The following is a 19,943-nucleotide window of genomic DNA, read 5'->3' on the forward strand; positions in this document are numbered from 1 at the left end:
GCAGCTTCCCATTGCTGGAACCTTTCTTTGCTGCAGGCAACTGCTGGAGTCTTTCTATGCCACAATGAAAGACTCCAGCAGCAGAGAAAGGCTCTGGGAGGGGGGAGGCAGCTGGGAAAGGCTCTGGCAACTCTCCGTTGCCTTCCTTCTGCCAGAGCCTTTCACCGCCATGTGCAGATACACACCATGGTATAGATGCAGTCTGCTTTTCACTGGGGCATACAGCTACACATACCCTACGTGCCACCGCCAGTGTAGGCAAGGTCTAAGAAAGCAGAGCTACTTTTTACAATTCTCCCAGGTTGGTCTGAGATTATGAAAGCTATGTGCAGATGGGCAAATTACCTCCAGTACTTTTAATACAAGGTTGAAGCAATTTAAAAAAAAAAATCACAAGATGCATTTTGTGACATTAGACATTGAGAATATGTTTAAGTATTGTAGGGATTTTAAGTTTCACTTACAATACAGGCAGAGTGGGAAACACTTCATCCCATTTCTAGCTACAAGTTTTGCTTAGTAGGTGATTATATTAACTTAAAGCGACTAACTGTTCGTACACTGTATAACATCCAATAACTTCCTTTACTTTCATTCTATCATGGTGTCCGGAAACAAATGTTAGACAAATACAAAACCATTTTTGTTAGAGATTCAGTGGCTTCCTTCCTTCCTTCCATCCATCCAAATTCTGCTGTAAGACATGCCCTGAGATTCATTTTGGTAAGATACTGCATGGATTTATCAGTGACAAAAAACTAAACTCACTGAGGCTACTAGTTTATGTAAATCTGCCAGCTATAACTATGGAATGTTTAAAACAAACCTGTACATTTTCAAGTTTTTGATTGACTGCAGCTTCTGACTGACAATACTGCCACAAGAATTAATCAATTTATTTATCTGGATGATAAAAGAATGAAAAGGGGCACCTATCCAAGGCTCTAACCTAAGTGCTAAATCCATAATGGAGACATAGAACCTAAATCCAGTGCTACAAGGTATAAGAATAAAAATAAAATTAAATAACAGCTTATCCCCTATCATCCAGCAGAATCCAACCCACTGTAGCACACACAATTCCCCTCCCTACACGCAGATGTAAAACCAGACAACACTAAACAAGAGTATGTGATGTGGTGAACAGTTCTAATTATTACTATTTATTTCTCTTACAGTAGCACTTAAAGCTCCCAACAGGGATTGGAGCCCCAGTGGGCTAAGCACTGTTCAAATACAAAGCAGGATATGACAGCTCGTGAAAATTGTCTTAATAACGCCATTGAAGTCACTGGAGCAGTGACCATTTGCATTAGCTGAGAATCTATCCCAGAGTGGGAGACTGGCCTGATGGCCAAGAGCCTAGCGAACACTGTACCCAAGAAATACAATGATTGGAAGGGGAACAGAGACACATTGTCAGGAGCACAAATGGGACATGGGTGGTCATGTCTGATGGTCAGATCCAGGGTAGTGGCAGGGCCTGGAGGTTAGAGCAGAGTCGAGCTGGAGTCAAGAATCAGGACCACACAATGCCTGGATTCATAGTTGAGAGCAGAGCTGAGGGTCAGAGACAGGGATCGGAAGCCGGACACCAGAGCCAATGGGTGAGCCATTGACATGCTTGAGAAGTGGAGCCAGGGGTCAGAAGCAGGAGTGTCAAGGATGGAGAAGGTGAGGAATTGAAGTGGGCACAAGAGCTGGCTAGGCAGGAGCAGCAGCAGGTACAGGTGCAGGGAGACGGGCCAAGTACAGCTGTGGGTGTGGCACACATTCAGCAGCCAGCATGCTCCGCCTGCTGCTGGGTCCAGCAGCAGCTAGCTCCACCCCTCTACCCGTCGGGAAGTGCTGTCAATCATGCAGCCCCTGCTAGAATCAGCTGTGTCCAGTGGGTTAGTAGGAGACTGACTCCTCTTCAGCTGGCTCCCTGACATATACAGATGAAATGACTCACCCAAAATCACATAGTAGGTCAGTAGTTCAGTGAGGATAGAAACTGAAGGGCTGAACTCACAAGGGGGATTTAGATGCCTAAATCCAACATTTAGGTGCCATTTACATTCACAAAACTACCTGATCCTGTAGGCCGCTAAAGTCCCAGGCACCTCAGTTTCAACTAGTAAAGTCCCTTAGGTACTTAAATTTCATGTGCACAGGCCCCTAAGTCCTGACTCCACCAAGTAGCTCAGTGCCTAACACATGTCAGGATTCACAAACGAGGTACTTGGCCTCTCTTCTCTCCTGTAAGGCCTGATCATGTAGGTGTGCTCAAAGGCCACCTAATAGCCTGCCTATCAGTGCAAAACACCGATGGTGTTGGCTGCTGTTACCCTTATATTCTAGAGCCCAGTGTTTAGAACACTCTTCCAGGATGTGGGAGATCAAACTTTGAATCCTCATTCTACCTAATGTGGAGTAGGGACTTGAACTCAGGTCTTTCACCTCCCCAGTGAATGCTCAGGCCATTGACTATTCTAGACTGAATCTCCCATGTTGAAGTTGTTCCGCTTTGTTTAAAATGCTTAAATATTCATTGAAGCAGGGACTAGAACCTGTCTCCTCCAAGTGAGTGTGCCAACCTCTAGTCTATGAGTCATTCTCACACTCTGGCTGTCCCAGTGAAAAGAGCAAGATATTTTTTGACCAGTACTTTGCTTGAAAAACCAGAAAAAAAACCTCCCTAGTGCTTGCTACTTGAAGTGGGTCCTGGGTTCTTTTGTTGTAATGCTTCGTGCCTCCACCTGAGGTGACTCCTCACTGGGTTAAAGCACAAAGGGGTCTGTCCCTTGGGAACATGAATATCACTACCACTGCTGGAAAGGAGTATAAATCCCAATATGTACAATAAACAGTCAAGTAAATCAACACAAATCCCATCAAGGAAGTGACAACCCCACAAAATAACTATATAACTAATTGGAGCTTTACTGTGAGCAGGAAAATAAGATCTGGGGAAGGAAGGGGATCACTATTAACAAATCAAGAAATTTCCCACCTCCCAACACTCACAACGCTTCTCAACTCCTAGCTCCCTCCCTGGCACCTTCCACGCAGGTGGTACACTGGAGATGAGTCTGGAGACAAGTGGTGCAATACTGTGAACATTGGCTGGTGTAAAAAAAAAAAAAGGAAGGGGTCCCCTTAATATATATTATCTCCTGTGTGGGGCAGGGTCCTCTCCTGCTCTCTGGTCTGGAGTCCTGTGTAACTCTCAGATAGCTCTTGATAGCCAGGGCTGGGTCGGATTGCTGGCATCCTGGTCTCTGCAGAGCTGCAAAAGCCTGGCCAAAGTGTTAGATCAAAGACTCCTGTAATGGGGAGGGGGAGTTAATCAGAGGGTCCCTGAGCTTTTCTGCTTCTCTCTCTGCTCCTGAACTCAAAGCTCAGAACTGAAACTAACCCCAGTCTTTTTGTTTCTGAGTCTGGTAGTCTACCTAAGGCTGAACAGCCCTCACTCGTCAATGACCCAATAAACTGCTTGACCATATCAATCTATGCAGAAGCCTCTCCACTGGCCTTGACAGGAGTTTATAATCCATTCTGTCCGCACCCCTGATTCTAAACATGCTGTAAAAAGGTGTTAGAGAGCTCTGGTAGTTATTGTTATAGTTCATAGAGTAGGACCACTAGAGGCTCAATCCAGATTTCCAGGATTTGGCAAACTCCAAGTTGGGGGGTGCAGTCATGTCAAATGAAAACACAAGAAGCTGATCAATTATCTGGCCTCGGCTAGCCTGTCACATCCAGGTGCTGTCACAGTTTTCCATGGATCTTTGGCTAGCATGATAATTTCAGTCCTATCTCATATATTATTCCTATAATTTGCTACAGTTATATAGCTAAAGTGATATTTTTAAGTGAAAAAGGAATATTCAATTTTCAAGAAACAACTTGATTATCTGCTTTGTAATGATAATCCCACATCACAATTAAATAAACATGAGAACTACCGTGTGAGATTTATAGTATCATAATCATGTAGTAATTGTACTGCTTGCACCTCATTAGTCTCTGATCTTAAGTCTTCTGACATCTTCTCTGATCTTCTCACAGCTCTGATCTTAAGTCTGTGTTTCAGAATAAGCAGCCTAATTTCCTTACAGTAAAGCTTTTTGGAGAACATTTCAAATATAAAAGATTTGAAGAAAAAATCCTTGCTGTGTTAGGAAAAGCAAGAAGAAGAAAGTTCAGAGGCAACTTATAAAATAACTGAGTTTGCTAAGAATATATCTGAACTGTGCATAGGAGGCTGTCATGTTCTGGGGTTCAATCCAGACCAGTAATGGGTCGTGTCACTGCCTGCCCTGTAACCCTGGGTTCCTTAAATGTTCTGCTGCTATGGCTCATGATCTGAACACTGATGGCCAGAAGACAAGCACACACTGAGCAGGTGTGTGTTTAGCAGCTCTGACTCAGCAATTCTGAGTCCAGCAGCCTGCTTGTCTAGCATACACCAGCTGTGGTTATATCTGGCAAGATGATCCCAACACTTCCTAGTCCTGAATTTTCCCAAAACCATATGCTCTGCAAAGTCTGGCCTTTTCCCAGACCATTCAGAGGAACAATAAGGTTTGATGGCTCCTCTGATGAAACAAAATGTACATCTTAACTGGCTTTAACTATCATCTCAGTTCAAACTCAGCAGTGGGTGGTTTGGATTAAAATTAAAAACAAGCTTATTAACAAAAGGAAATGGGATTTTAAGTGAGTTCACGTATGCAGGATAGAGTTAGAAATGGTTACAAGCAAATAAAAGTGAAAAATGCTTTCTAGAGGCTAAACCTCAACAAAACAAGTCACAGCCTTTGTTCAAAATAGTTTCCTTACCACCCCTCTGCTCAGGATCTCCCACAAAGTACAAAGTGCTGTATTTCTTTCTCTTCTTTGGTGAAAGATCACCTGGGGTTCTTTGACCCTCTCTTTTATAGCCCAGTGAACCTTTGAAATGGATTCTTCTGAAGGTTACCTTTCCCTTCCCCCCCCCCCCAAAAAAAAAAAAAAAAAAAAAAGTAAAGTTCATTCAGGGTGTGAGGAAGACAACATGGAGTTTCCCGGTGAAGGAAGTTTCATGCTACTTTCTTCCCCTGCTGGTGTTTGCTAAAATACAAATTGATCTGTTTCCTGCAATCTGCTTCCCCTGCTGTGATACTGAGTGGTTATCTCTTCCCCTTGTTGACTTGATGATCCTGTTTACTATCTATGTAAATTGCATTCCCACTGTCTCTTAATGTACCTTAGAAATACCTTTGACCATTCCTTTGTCAAGGCTGGAGTAATTTTAGCCCTGCCTGGGATGCATTTTAAGAACATAATTCCTAATATATTTGTGATTTTGAAATTTGTTCTCCATACATACACCATGCAATAATATTAATGATCAGTAGCTCTCTATTGATATCTTACATGACACCATAGAGATACAGATTATGTTAATGAGTTGGGGTACATGCACCTGGTCAGACCAGCTAAACCTCACTACCAGATACTATTGAACCTCTTGCATTGAGATGGTTGGGCCACAGAGGGCGAGTGAGAGAGAGAGAGTAGTGAGCTTCTACTTTTCTTCAACAGTATATGCAGTCATGACACACTCTGCCAATGTAATACATCCTACTTTGTGTGACATTATCTTCAAAACAAAATCACATTCTGTGTCAGGACATTGTTTCCACTGTTTTCTAAATTAGCCAATCTATGTCTATTACAAATAACATAATATTGTATGTTATGACAATAATAAAGCTAAGTGTATGAACAAATTCCTTATAGTCAGTCAATCCTGTTGCAATTTTCCCATTCTGAAAGCATCTGAACTTGCCATTGAGAAGATAAGTCAAACTATTCTAGTAAATGGTAGCCTTATGCAGTGCTGCCAACTCTCATGATATTATCATGAGCCTCACAATAGTTTTCCTTCAAGTCCCAGCTCCTGGAGTCAGGTGGAATGGATATGAAAATGTCAGCTTTCTTTCTTTTCTTTTTTTTAACAGTAAGTTTCTAACCCTCATGGTTGAAGAGAAAAGTTTGGGAAGGTAACCAACCTGAGAGCTCCCTAAAAGCTCAAAAGCCAGAAGCAAATACATAAACCCCAAATTTATTTATTTGTTTAGTTAGTCACATGATTATTAAGCAAATTTAATAATTTTATGGTCCTGACTCATGATATTTGAATCCTTGGGGTTTTCAATACTGCTTATATTCCCTATGAGACTATTTTCTGACTAAAAGAATGAATCATTACCTTACTTCCTTTCTTTCCAAATGTCTAAATGTAAAGTGCCGGTTCCCAGCTGCTGTAAGTCAGATAGCACTGGAGCTGAATGCATAAGGTGATATTTACATAAATTCTCTAGCTTCATGTGGTCCTCCAAACACACAATATGGAATGCCCTCTGAACTCTACATTGTGAAAATTATTGCATGTAAGCCATACTTCATATGATATGTTAAGCTCAAAAAGTTTCTAAAGAAATGTTTTCATGAACCATTCACAGGCTCTAAATATGACCCACCTAAAAGTGAGAGTCTTACCTTTTTAATACACCCTGAGTAATGACAAATCCTACAAATGTTTTAAACATTGGTTGCAGTAGACTTAAAGTCAAACCTTAAATAAAATGTGCCAGAGACTTGAAATCTGTCATGTTCTTATGGTAATGATTAAAGGATTAGATATCTTTTGTTTTGGCCACATAGACTAAACTCTTTGGGCTGGATTCACAAAAATGTTACTTCAGTTTTAAGGCAGTGCATCTACATTCAAATTAGTGTTGTTACACAGATCTAAAACCTGAGCAATGCTTTAGTGACTTAGGCCATTCGATGATAATGGTTTGTCTACATTGTGCGTTAGTGTGTTACACAATCAGCTGGGGTGTAATTCTAGTGCACATTAGTGTGTCAGGTGCTAACTGTCCACATGGATCCTGCTGGTGCACACTAAAAATTGTTTCAAACAGCACTACATCAATACTCCCTAGGGAACTATCAGTGCATGCCATTGGGGTAGGCAGTTAGCACACAATAACCTGGTGCTCCCTACAATTCAAACCCCAGCTGGTGTGTACTAACATAACATGTAAGCAAGCCCTCAGACCATTGTTGCACTTGATTCATTTTAGTATTAGGAACGTACACTAATTTAAGACTGATCTATTAAGATATTTCATGCCAAGGGTCATTTCAAATTAATCAACTCTACCACTGAAGCCAGTTTCAAGCAGCAAGATTCAGAATCATGAATAAATGTATGATTACTACTTAATTTAGAATCAATTTGTACACAATTCCACTCTTTTTAAAGCTATTTGAAATTGCTTTGTCCTCAGAAATTATGAATTTAGATAGTTACCTGATTAACCTTTTGGTAATGCAAATGTACCTGACCTGCTAGCTTTGTGAGCTGACATGGTAGATCAGTCAAAATTCAAAATCAGTTATTTTGTTCTTAGTTGGCATGGGAGCTCTCTTTTATAGCACTGCGGAGACAGAATGAGTAAGACAAGGATAGAGAGGAAAGAGACAAGTCTTCTAATAAGTGACATCAACTTAGCCAAACTTGAATGTGAGCTCTGTAAAGGTGATATATCTCATCTGGCTACTCAAGATCAGGTATGAGACTGCAAATTGAAATACAATAGGGAGCTTATAAAACTACCACTGAAAAGGTTAAGAGGTAGGACTCTGTATAGAGCATAAAGTTTCATTCCATTCACAAGCATCAAGACCTACCTAGAAAACTATGAAAGAATCCATATCCAAAAAATAAATCTTGGAAGATGTATTTCCCGATGCAAGCAAATTACATGTCTTCCTTAGGGAAAAAAGAGAAAGCGTGCATCAAGTCCCAGTAAAAAGAGTCTGACTAGAATCTTCAAATGCATAATTCTACGGGACGGAAGACTAATTTTGGTAAAGATGAAAAACAATTGTCATTGAGTCACCATTTTCAAACCCATTTTCACTTTTCTGGAACATTCAGATTTTGGGCTTAAAATGTTCATAGTTGATCTCTTTCAAACAGACAGACAGACAGACAAATACCTCAAAAAGGAGACTGGAAAGTCAGAAAGAAGTGATTTTTTTTTTAAATTAGGTAAAAATGATTCAGACATTTGAGTTATCAAAGAAATTAAAATACAAAAAATATTTGCCAGTGCAAAAATATTTTCCATTTTCAAAAATGGCTTAATTTTACATTTGGCTTGAAAGGTGCCCAATTAGGGATAGTTTTGTAAATTGTAAAACACTGAATTTCGAACAATATTATGAATATTTGGGAAAATTGTATTATGTTCTTTAAATTATGATCACTTTATTAAGGTTTACAAAATGTAATGCACAAATTCAAGTTAGCACATTCAGAATCATACTTTCCTTATCCTAACTGTAGAATATTTTTGGGCAACCTGAATAGTCTCTTAATGTAGTTTGTATTAATGGAATTTGTGGATGTATGTGTATCAGACACAGTAAGAGAAGGGAGCATATATAGGAGCTAAATATGTAGACATATATGTATTAGAACTGAGTGAAAATTGGAATTTCCATCCCACAGGATTTGTCCTGAAAGTCAATAGCGTAATATTTCATAGAACATAAAGTTCAAAAAAATTTCTGAACTTTGACATTTTTTGTTCAAAATGAAACATTTCACCATTCTAGAATCAAAATGTTTCATTTCAGTGTGTCAAACTGAATCAAAATGCATCGTTCCAAGCCTATTTGATATTAAATTGTATCTTCGTAAGGTACTGTGATGTCTCATAAAAGTTGTAGATAGGCCGTATTCTTCCCTATGAGCCCATCCTGTGTCTCCAATGTTACATTAACTCCTTGGTCAGTGGGGAAGCTATGGAAGAATCCCAGCTCATTAGGAGAAAATGTGGGCATTAAGCACCTGTTCTACAACTCCCAGGACGGACCACGTCATCTTAGGCAAATGCAGTTTAATTTTTAGTTGATGCAAAATGAAATCTTTTGGTTTAATTTAAAAAAATGTTTTGATTCAGGATTCAATCTGAAACAAAATGTTTGTTTCAATTTTCCATTGGGAAATCAGAATTTTAATTTTTCAGAAACCGAATCTTTTATTGAAAAAACATTTCAACAGAAATTTCCTGACTAATTCTAATATCTATTAATACAGCAAATTCAGTAGAGGAAGATTATGATTATGTCTTTATTACCTTTTCTTTGCCTCTTGAACACAATTTTATATTCATTAGTGAATTAATTATTGATTTCTAAAGGATAAGAAAGTAGTTTTTGCTTAAAATGTTGAATAATATAATTGCCAGTATTCTTTTACCTTTAAGTACTAATTAACTATAATTTATAGAGTAGGCTTCCAAAGAGAGAGAGCATTATTTAAGGATTCTAGCACTGTAGGGTTTTTTGCACCGAATAAATGAAAAATAGGAAATCCCTAAAGAATATTGAAAGGGATTTTTTTCTTGGAACTTTCTTTTGAAGCCTGTTAATGGATTGTGAAAGGAAGAGTGACTTAATATGTAGGGATCGGTGGGTTTTCATGGATGTTATATCATTGTTCATCATATTTTGTGTGTTTTTATTAAAATGGAATAAAAGCTACTGCAAGAAATAAGTGTTGAAGTGCGTATGTGTGCGTGTACAATGAGCTGATAATATACATAATGTATTAGCAAGCACTTCCTGTCACTCAAGGGAAATCAGAAAGTCAGAGTTGGCTAGAATGAGAGGCCAATCTTTTATCATAGACAGAAATAAATGACATGGTTTTATCCTTTATTTCTGAAGTTGTCTGTCTTTAGTTTTCACTTTAGTGTTTTTTTGCTTCTTATTTGCTTGTCCCACTGACACTTGTAGTGGTTAACTGTATCTTTTTATTTTAAAAGAAGATGATAACCTCCAATTTTGTAAAACATTTTGGCATGCTTTTCTCCAATTTCCCAGCCATGATTTTCTTTGATGAATCTGTATTTTTCTCATTGACACTTTTATACCCATAATTCCTCTCAGAGTACTGACTAATATATGGAGCTCAATTTTTGAACTCAGGAATTTTCTCTCAGTAAATTAATTTTCAAGCCTTTGGTCAGGACTTGAACAAAAGAATCTGTTCACCAGCAGCTTAACTGTTTGTGTTTTTGATCATCTGTACTTCAAATCTATGCAACGTCATCCTGTTATTCCAGCATTTGGTTCTGAATTTTTAAAATAGAATTTATAGTTTATTCCACACTTATCATCTACCTCCATGGGGCTTTTTTTTTTTTTTTTTTTTTTTTTAATACAAATATTTCTGCAAATGTGAGGATTTAGCAGAGCCTTTGTCATCCATCTCCTGCTGTATACACACATGACACTAGAAAATAATAGGCTTTATTAGAGGCATTTGTCATCTTTCCCTGCTATATAAAGATATTGAAAAACATTTATACAACAGGGAGAGATTCTGATAAACAGCAAAACTAGGTCCAGTTAGCAGTCTCCTTCTAACTCAATCTGAAGAGTTGAATAGATCCTTTTATGATAAATCAGAAGGCAGTTGTCTTCCTGGTTAATTCTGGGTTTAAACAAAGGTGCCTTATGCTCTAGACTGTGGCCTCTTTTGTTGGCCCAACTAGCAAGGTCTCATGTTCCAATCTACTGCAGTCTTTGTCTTCCCGTCCCAATCCCCTTGTTTCTATAATCACCTATTGTGCTTAGTCCCTGTTTAAGACCCAGTTCAGAAAAAAGTATATGCTTAATTCTATCTCTATTTAAAAAAGCACAAACTTAAGTCCCAGTATCTCCATTGGAAATTAAATGCATCCTTAAAATTAACCATGTGCTTAAGTGCTTTCCTGAAAATAGACGCTTTCCTGAAATTTTTGCCTTAGATCGTATGCTTTCTAGGGCAGATACTGTCTTTTATTTTATGTTCGTACAAAGCCCAGCACAACGGGGGTCTTATTTTCATTAGGGGCTTCTGGATACTACTATATTACTCCTCTTTCCCATCTCAAAGGGTCTTCTCAGCCAGCCCCCAACATCTGCTTCCTCTATTCCTACTCTCTCACACAGCAGAGCATCTTTGGTGGAAGTCCTGTTACCACATAGCTTTTCTCTACTGCATTTTTGGATCCCCCCTTCAATTTTGCCAGTTTTCTAGCTAAATAACACACTACCCTTTTCCACCCTGATTAACTCCCGTTTCCAAAATCTCAGCCATCTATTTACCACTTTCAACACCTTCCTCCAAATTCATTCTTGACCCTTTCCACTCCACTGAAACTGCCATTATCAGTGTCTCAAAAGACTTCTTCCTGGCCAAGTCCCAGTACCTGTACTCCATACTCACCTTCCTTGACCATTCAGTATTTTTGAGAACACTGACTGCTCTCAGCATCTTGAAATCCTCCTTTCTTTGGCTCTCTTGGTTTTTGTTTTACCTCTCTGATCTTTTCTTCAGTATCTTCTTTGGAAGGTCCTTCTCTTCCTCCCTCCTTTTTATAATGGAATCTCCAAAGCTTCAGTCCTTGCTGCCCTGGTTTTTTTCTATCTACACCTTACTTCATTGTGCTGTTATCCACAGTCATAGCTTTATATACCATCTTATTGTTGATTATTTGCAGTCTACCTCTTTAGACAAAGACTTGTCCCCATCAATCTAATCCTGAATCTGAGCCCATCTTTCTGGAATAGTTTTGTAGATATCCAGTGAACAACTTAAGTTCGACATACCCAAAACAGTCACCCAACTCTTCACCTTTTCCTGGTTTCATCTTCCTCATCATCAACAGCACCATCCTCCCACTCATTCTGGGTGATCTCTTTGACTCAACCTTCTCTCTTGAGCCACATATTCAGGCCAGATCCATGTTTTACCATTTCTCTCTACATAATATTTCAAAGATTTTGTCTTTTCTGTCCAGACTGCCAAGACTTTTGTTCAGGACTCATCATTTTGCACCTTGATAACTTGACATCAAATATGTGGCTCATTTACCATTCATTCAAAATGCTGCTGCCAGGTTTATCTTCCTGCCTTATTGGTTTGACCATATCACACCCTCTTTAAGTTTCTCCACGGCTCCCTCTTCTCCATGGCACCAAACACAAGCTCCTTGTATTTGCCCTTAAGATATTTCACCATTTAGTTCTACCCTGTTTATCACATACACTTATTGAGCCATAAGCTCCAACCTTATATGTGCCCATTTGTCTATTTTTCCTTGGGCACATATAAGTTTTCACCCATGATTGCATTCCCACTCCATGCATAGAAAAAAGCTCTCCATCAAAATCTGTATAGCCTACAGATCTTTTCGTCGTCTAGGACCTTCCTCAAAAATCACCTCTTCCATAATGCATACAGTAAGCTGCAGCCTGATAATGGCTATACAAATGGCAGGTGCGATTACTGATCCTGATGGGCAAAGATTGTACATATCTTTTTTTTTTTTTTTTTGCCTGTTTCCCTCCACACCACACACACCTGTTACTTCTTGCCTTTTAGTTTGTACGATCTTTGTAGCAGGGTATCTTTTTTTTCTATATGTTTGTACAGTGGCTATAACACAGGGGTCCCACCTCATTGGCCCTAGGTTCTACCACATTAGAAATGTATAATTCATTAATAAGAATATGCCAGATGTTTTCTGGCTTGGAACAAAAAGTTAGTCCTAGTCTCGTTCTGGGTTTCTGGTGGAGATAGGCAATAATGGGGAAAAAAGGTACATACTTGTCATGGATCCTCTGTTGTCACTTTCGTTTTGGGATTTAGTTACACATTTCCCATCAGAACTAGGGACCTATTTTTATTGGTGTACCACCTTAGTGGTTAATTGAACTGGTCTGGTTTCAGATAGTTTCAACTGAGAATACTGTTCAGTCAACAGACCTCTCAAAACTAAATATTCCTAACCTTTTTATTCTCTTCTCACATGGAAATATTTCTGTGCATTTAATCATTTTCATTGTCCTCCTCTGAACCTGTTTGAGATAGAGTGACTAGGTCTGAACATAGTATTCACTGTGAAAATGTGCTATCCATTTATTATTCTCTCTCTTTCATAAAACCTAGCATCTTCTTTACATTCTGGACAGCAGCTACACATTGAGATTTTCCCGATGACCCCCTGGGTCTTTTTCCTGAACAGTTACCGCTAATTTAGAATCCATCAATGTATATGAGATGTTCAAATTATTCTTTCCAATGTGCATTTTCTTGCACCATCTACATTATTGAAACTTCACTTGAAGGGTGCAGGGAGCTGATTGATGTATATGGTGAACTGAAGGAGGGGAGTTTATTTTGTGGCAAATTGGGAGGCTTTATTTGAATTATCCTTAGTTATGTAGTATAGAGCAGGAGAGAGAGAAAAATAGTATACACAATGATCCAGTTTAATATTTGTGTGTTTATAAAATTATAAAGGTACCTACATTACTAGATAGGTACTTTTAACAAAGTGAAATAAATACAAAAGTTTTTATGTTCCTGCTTTTTTATGTTCAGCCATTGTCTTGTTAAACATCCTTTTTCCGTATTACTTTAGGATATATTTTGGATTGCTCTCCTCATAGGTTGGCAGATAACAGTGCTGTGCTTCCTTTTAAATGCAAGGGGTCTGTGTGGTACCTCCCTTGCTGTGGTGAGTTTATATATCAAGTGTACAATATCATTTTTGGGCCCAATAGCTGTTTTTTAAAAAATGTTTTTACTTCAATATACCAATATCCATTGGTGAGGTTTTAATAATGTCTTGAAATTTCTTGCATATTTTTTCTTTTCTTTTTTCCCCTATTGAACAAATCAAAGGCACAGCCCTGGGTTCCAATTCTGATTGAGCCCATGAGTGGGTGATTTCAAGCAAGTCACTTGACTTCAGTATGCTTCAATTTACCCAGGAGCAAAACTGGGTAAACAGCAAGAACCCACTGAAAACCAGCTTTTGCTGCATCCGAAGTGAACTGTCCTAAATTACATTGTAACAGTATTGCCATTGAGTCTCCTAAAACTTGAATGTTAATTGTTTTGCCTTCAAAATATTTTGGGGCACGTACCATTTTTTTCTGTGTTTGTTCAGTGCTTGACACTGGTCCTAGATGCTAAGGTAATTCAAATAATACTAATAAAATCAGAAATTTAAATTTTGTGCTGTTTCTTACTTTTCTAAATGATTTTTCAGCTTTAGCTTTCCTTAGTTAAACTTTATTAACACAGGTATTCATGACATGGCAGTACAAAAATGCCCAGTCCCTTTCATACCAACACTGCTAGCTGCATACCATAGCTGGAAATGAGTACACATTTTAAAAATGTATTTGTACACATTTTGTGAGGACGTGATTGGAAGTATTATTGGCTTCAGGTTCTGACAGCAAAACACAAATACAATCTAAGGTGGCGTCAGATATTCCAAAACAAGTTCAGATTTATTGTACAATGCAAGGAAATTGAAAAGAATAGAACAGTAGGTACAGGAAAGTATATACAAAACTAGACTGACTATTTTACATATACTCACAGAAGTTAAGTGCAGTGCACTCACTAATGTACTTTTCCCCTCTGTACAGCCCTCCCCACCTATGAGCCAGTCAGTAGAGATGCCAGATGGAAAGGGACAGTAAACTGTGCCCCAAAATGGGGGCAAAGTAACTTAATCCCAGACTAGGGCCAGTGGGTAACAGATTTGTTTTTATGTGCAACTTCTTCTGAGGCAACATAGCTAATTGCCACCACTTAGTATGGACTGAGCTCATGGTCCTAAAAGACTTCATTTCCCTCCCTACAGACTCCCACAAACTAAAGTAATTGGAGTGCTTTTACCAACAGTGCTTGCACATCTTGCACCTGTGCCCTTAGACCTGGAATTTGCTTTCCCTATTGTATCACCGAGATCCAAGTCTGTTAACCTTCAGGGCAAATGTAAGACTTCTAATGCCCCTTAGGCTTTTGCTTGAGAGAGAAAGTATTTATTTTGGGACTAGAGCTTTCATTTCATATTGTCAAGCGTCTGTGTCTCTGTCATCTTTAATCCTTTGTACATGTACTGAGACCCTCTTTGGTGGTTTCATTTTATTAATCAATCAATATACTATGAAAAACATCAACCTTGTATGAAAGTTGATAACGAAATAAGCCTTTTGTTTCGTTTTAGCTCAGGTATAGTTCCTTATATAGTTCTCTTGTTTCTTCATGTTCACTGTTAATGACTCACTTATCTGGCTGGAATAAAATGATCAAATGTTGTCTTTTCCATGTTTTTTAAGGAGGTTATATAGTCATTGCAATAATTGTGTTTTCCAGAGCAGATTTACAAGCTGTCAGTGCATAGCTAAAATTATTGCATGTTGTTAACGAATGAAACATGGAAATTAAAATGGATTTTTTATGCATTGATAGGGCAATCATCAGCATCTTTGGGCATGTCTACACTACAAACAGGATGAGCCTCCCAGTCTGGGTTGACAGACTCACGCTAATGGGGCTTGAGCTAGCACACTAACACTAGCTGTGTGGACATTGAGACTCCAGCAGAAACTGCGGCTAGCCACCCAAGCTTAAGCCAGCCCACCCCCGTAGACCTGAGTTTGGGTGGCTAGCCCAAGTCTCCACTGCAGCCACAGTGTCTACAAACACTTTTGGCACACTAGTTCGAGACCCATTAGCATGAGTCTGTCTACACAGGCTGGGATGCTCACTCCCAGCTGCAGTGTAGACATACCTTTTGCATCAGCTGTGGGAACATTCATGGATTCCTATATCTGGCCTTCTCTGATGTTAGAAACCCTGCCTCCCTTGTGACAGTAGTACTGTTAGAGAGAGGTATGGAATGACCTGGAATAATCTCATATGGACAGTTTAAAAAAAAGTGTGTGGAGGGTGAAGGCGAGAGTCTCAGCAGTTGGCTGTATCAAAGGTGGGATGTGGGATGGATAACTTTGATCCTTTTGGAACAAAATAATGCGTGTCTTAAGTCTGTGTTGGAGTCTTGCTATTACTGTGGTAAGATTCTTAAAATGCAGACAAAACAAATTGATATTGGGGCTCTAATGCAGGTCCTTTCTCTGCCTCTTCATCCAATCTGAGGTCAGAAATTTAAGAGACAAGGAGAAAAGTGTGTGTGGAATTTCTTCATTTCCAGTCTAGTTTTCCCTCACTGCTTTATGGAGGCCGGCATTGTATTCTTCTTTCCCCATTTCCCAGAAAGGCTGGCATATAAGGAGTTGTGTAGAATCTTTTCCTTCCACCTTCTCCCTACTCACGCTAAGGAATTGGGACCCAAAGGCCTAGAGGTTCTTCTGTCTCTTTTACCAGATTTAAAGGGAAGAAAGCCTGTGACAGTTCCAGTATTTCAAGGGACTTGTTGACGGTGCAGAGCACAATGAGCAGTGGTCCTTTGCTGTCTCTGTCTAAGAAGAATGTGTCCTCTAATGTGTTAATCATTGCATTTAGCTTGGAACCATCTGCTAGATCAGTCACTGCTTCCTAACTGTGCCCACAAGCCCAGGATCTTTACCCTATGTCCTCAAAAATAAGACTTAAATCTTCACCTCTAGACACTTTGATTATGCATTCCCTTTGTTACCATTAATTAATTTTCCAGAAAATGGTTGTTACTGAGATCATTGGTTTCTCTGTCACTTTTTTCTGTGATCTAATTTAACGAGCATTCTTAGTGGTAGGGAATCATCAAGTTATATTGGTATTGCTACTGTCCTTCAATGCTACAAATGTTGAATGACAGGATCTGCTGTTAAATCATGTGCTCTCTGGTTAAAGAACCTCCCTCTACCAATCAATCCAGGTTTTTAAAATAGGGACAATCACCATAGTTTCTGAGCACATTATAAGGAGTTAAAAATAAATCCACAAATGGCATAGCCTAATTTTCTTCCTGGCTTCTCTGAAGGCAGTCAGGTATTCTTTTTTTCTTTGAAGTTGCATTTATTCCTACTTTCTCTTCACTCTTCTCCCTCCTCTGATGTTTTTTCTCCTTTCCCCCCCCCTTTTTTTTTTAACTTCACCCCACTTCCTCCACTTCCTCCTTTCTTTTTCTTTGCTCTTTTTAGTTGCATATCTGGAAAGGTTGAATCAAATGAGTTTCTCTTCTTTCACTCAAAGAAGCTGTATCTTGAGGGTAATGAAAATTGTGTTTATTCGGCAGTCCTGTGGAAATGAGGTCCAAAACCCAGCACTATTTCCAAGAAAGTCGTGTATACCACTTCCACAGCCTTCAAGCTTGAGGTTGGCAGCTTCACAGGTATCAAGGAAGATCTTTGCAAGTGAGATCTTTGTCACAAAGAATCTAAAATAGCAAGGACTAGTTCTATGGTGGACTTTGAAAATTAGAACGGAGACTTTATGAACTTGAGCCAGTATCCTATGATCAGACAGTGTACTGAGCAGAGTTCCAGGATAATTTGCTCTCAGCAGCCAGAATTTAGAGATTTGGGGTGAAATTGCATGCTGTACGTCTAAGAGGCTCAGCACAGAACTTGTAGCTCAGAATGAGGGGGAGTTAAAATGGCTTAAGTTACCTTTTCATCCTCCCAATCCCCCCAATATTTCAGGGAAAGGAGAGATCCCCAGCATAATTTAAACAACCCTGGAAACCTCTCTAAGTTCCCACAACCTCCCTGGGGCTGTCCTGTAAGGTTAACACTACCCAGAATCTCCACAGTGCTGCATTAAATGGCCCTACCATTCGCACACTCCACCTGCCCCAATAAATCCTCCATACAGAGGCTTGAAAGAGAATTCAGGCAGTTTGCTGTAGTCCTTGCACTAGGAGAATCCTCTGAAAATGTTTTATACAGCCCATTTATGTTGCTCTGGAACTTTGACCCAGATAAAAGGGCCAGAGAAGAGATGAAACTCACCCTTTATATCTAGTGACCACTTAATTTTATGTTTGTTTTGTATTCAAGTGGATTTTTAAATTGCAACTTTTTAACACAAATGTACTTACTGTTATTGAAATTATGGTATTTCTTATACTATTCAATAGTTCTTATAATATTCAGCTTTTTTAACAAGTTTATTCTTGTGCTAGTTTATCCTGCCTACTATGAGCTACTTTTTCTTTCATGTGTACAGATTTAGTAGCACAACCTAATGTTTTTTGAAGTACTGAACTGATGTCATAATTCCATTTCAAGAAACCTAATCCTATTGTATTTGTGGAAAGCTTTTCTAGGTAAACAGTGGAGGAATGTTGATAATTAACTTGCTTCTCCCTAGGTTTTTTGTTTTCCTCCAATTCCATTGATTTACCACTGTAAAATGCTTTGTAACCTGCCCTTTTCTTTAGTGTGTAAGTAAAATTATACATGCATATTCATGCTGTTGCTGCTGCTGGTAAGGCATCTAGTTCTAACCTGCTTTGGCAACTCATATGTCTTATTACATTGGCAATGTTTGTTTTAACCAGGTTATTTGTAGTAATTTTTGTGGGTTGGAGAAAAATGACATCATTGATTTGATGTTTGCAATATTTTTAGCAGCTGAATTTGGGATGTTTAAAATACTAATATTTTGCTCCTTTATTAAGACTGCACTCATTGTTAGCAGAGGAGGAGTCATCCTAAATTTTGTTTTTATGATTTATTTGACAATGTCTTTTCTTAAGTTCCCAAACAGCATATCACGAGTTAGAGAAATGGAGTAGGATATTTCATTCTCAACATCTAATAGACAATGTATTGTTTTTGTACAACTCCATTACTTAATAATGCATCCACAAAAATGTTAGTGAGCAATGACCATCTGACCCTAATTATGTAACATAAACCTAGGTTTCATTTTGTATGGTATTGAATATATTTTAACAAATAGGAATGTTTAACCCAGCATTGTATGGCTGCCTCATAGAGAACAAGGAATTGATTCAGCTGTTTTTGTTTTGTTTCTAGGGAAGGACCATGAGAATTTAAGTGCATAAAATAGGTCTCTCTCCTTTTAATGCTATGTACAGATTTATGGGACTGGGTATTGCATGTGATTACATGATTTTGGAAAAGAATATATAGAAAAATATATAATACATATGTTGCAAATGAATAGTAGTCTTAGTAATAGTCTAGCTTGTTTGCACTTAGATAAGGTTTAGAGGCTTTAATTGATTTTTAATGCCCTTGTGAATAGATGCTCTATGGTACATTTGACTTGAAATTTTAAACCTCAACTGACTCTCTTTCATAACAGAGGTTACTGTGAAGTGTTTTGGGTGATTTTTTAAAAGAACTGTTTTGCTTTGTTGTTCTCTCTCATGATCCTCTCTCAACAAATATAATAGATGTTTCCATACCCGATTTCCAGTATTTAAACACAAAGCTCTAATGCGTACAATGAGCTAAAATCGGCCTTCACTTAAGCTGATGTGAGGGCAGATTTTGGCAAAATATGGACATTATTTTCTTAAGTACATTCAGTTGTATTGCACAATGTTTATTAGGATTTTAATCAATTACAACCTTTATTCTCCCTTGTCAAACTGCAAAAGGCTAGTTTATAAATCTTAGTTATTTCAGTACCCAAGGAAGGAGAAAAATATTCAAATAAAATTCAACAGATGGCCAAAAATTCTTCTGGTATTGATATTTTCTATTACCTAGGGCAAACATGATATATAATGCTTGCAAGGTCTAATTTTTTAAGTGACTAATGATTTGGCATGCCTTAATTTTTGGGTGGTCAGTCAGAGATACCTTTAAAGGGACATGATGTGCAGAGGGCAAGATGCTTAGCGCTTTCTGAAAATCAGGCCCCTATAATGTGTCTTAAGTTGAGCACCCATAAAATGAAGAATCCAATATCTCAAGATTCTTTTAGAAAACGTAGGCCTTCAGGTCAAAGCACCAATTATCTCAAATAAAAAAAATATTAATAATTTAAAAATTTCATGGTATACATGGTACTAGTAATAACTTACACATTTCTGCTGTTCACAAGATCTTGGTAATAGAAG

The 19,943-nt window shown here is 38.4% G+C and overlaps 1 protein-coding gene across 1 annotated transcript in view; it reads left to right on the forward strand.

The window, feature by feature from the left end:
• Positions 1 to 19,943, forward strand: part of IL1RAPL1 (interleukin 1 receptor accessory protein like 1) — a 932,016-nt gene that overhangs the window by 492,626 nt on the left and 419,447 nt on the right. The gene's annotated exons all lie outside the window — the stretch shown is intronic.

This window comes from Emydura macquarii, unplaced genomic scaffold (genome assembly GCF_026122565.2).
Source record: "Emydura macquarii macquarii isolate MOO-44397 ecotype Brisbane River unplaced genomic scaffold, CSIRO-AGI_Emac_v2 contig_1043, whole genome shotgun sequence".
NCBI classification, from domain to species: Eukaryota; Metazoa; Chordata; order Testudines; family Chelidae; genus Emydura; species Emydura macquarii.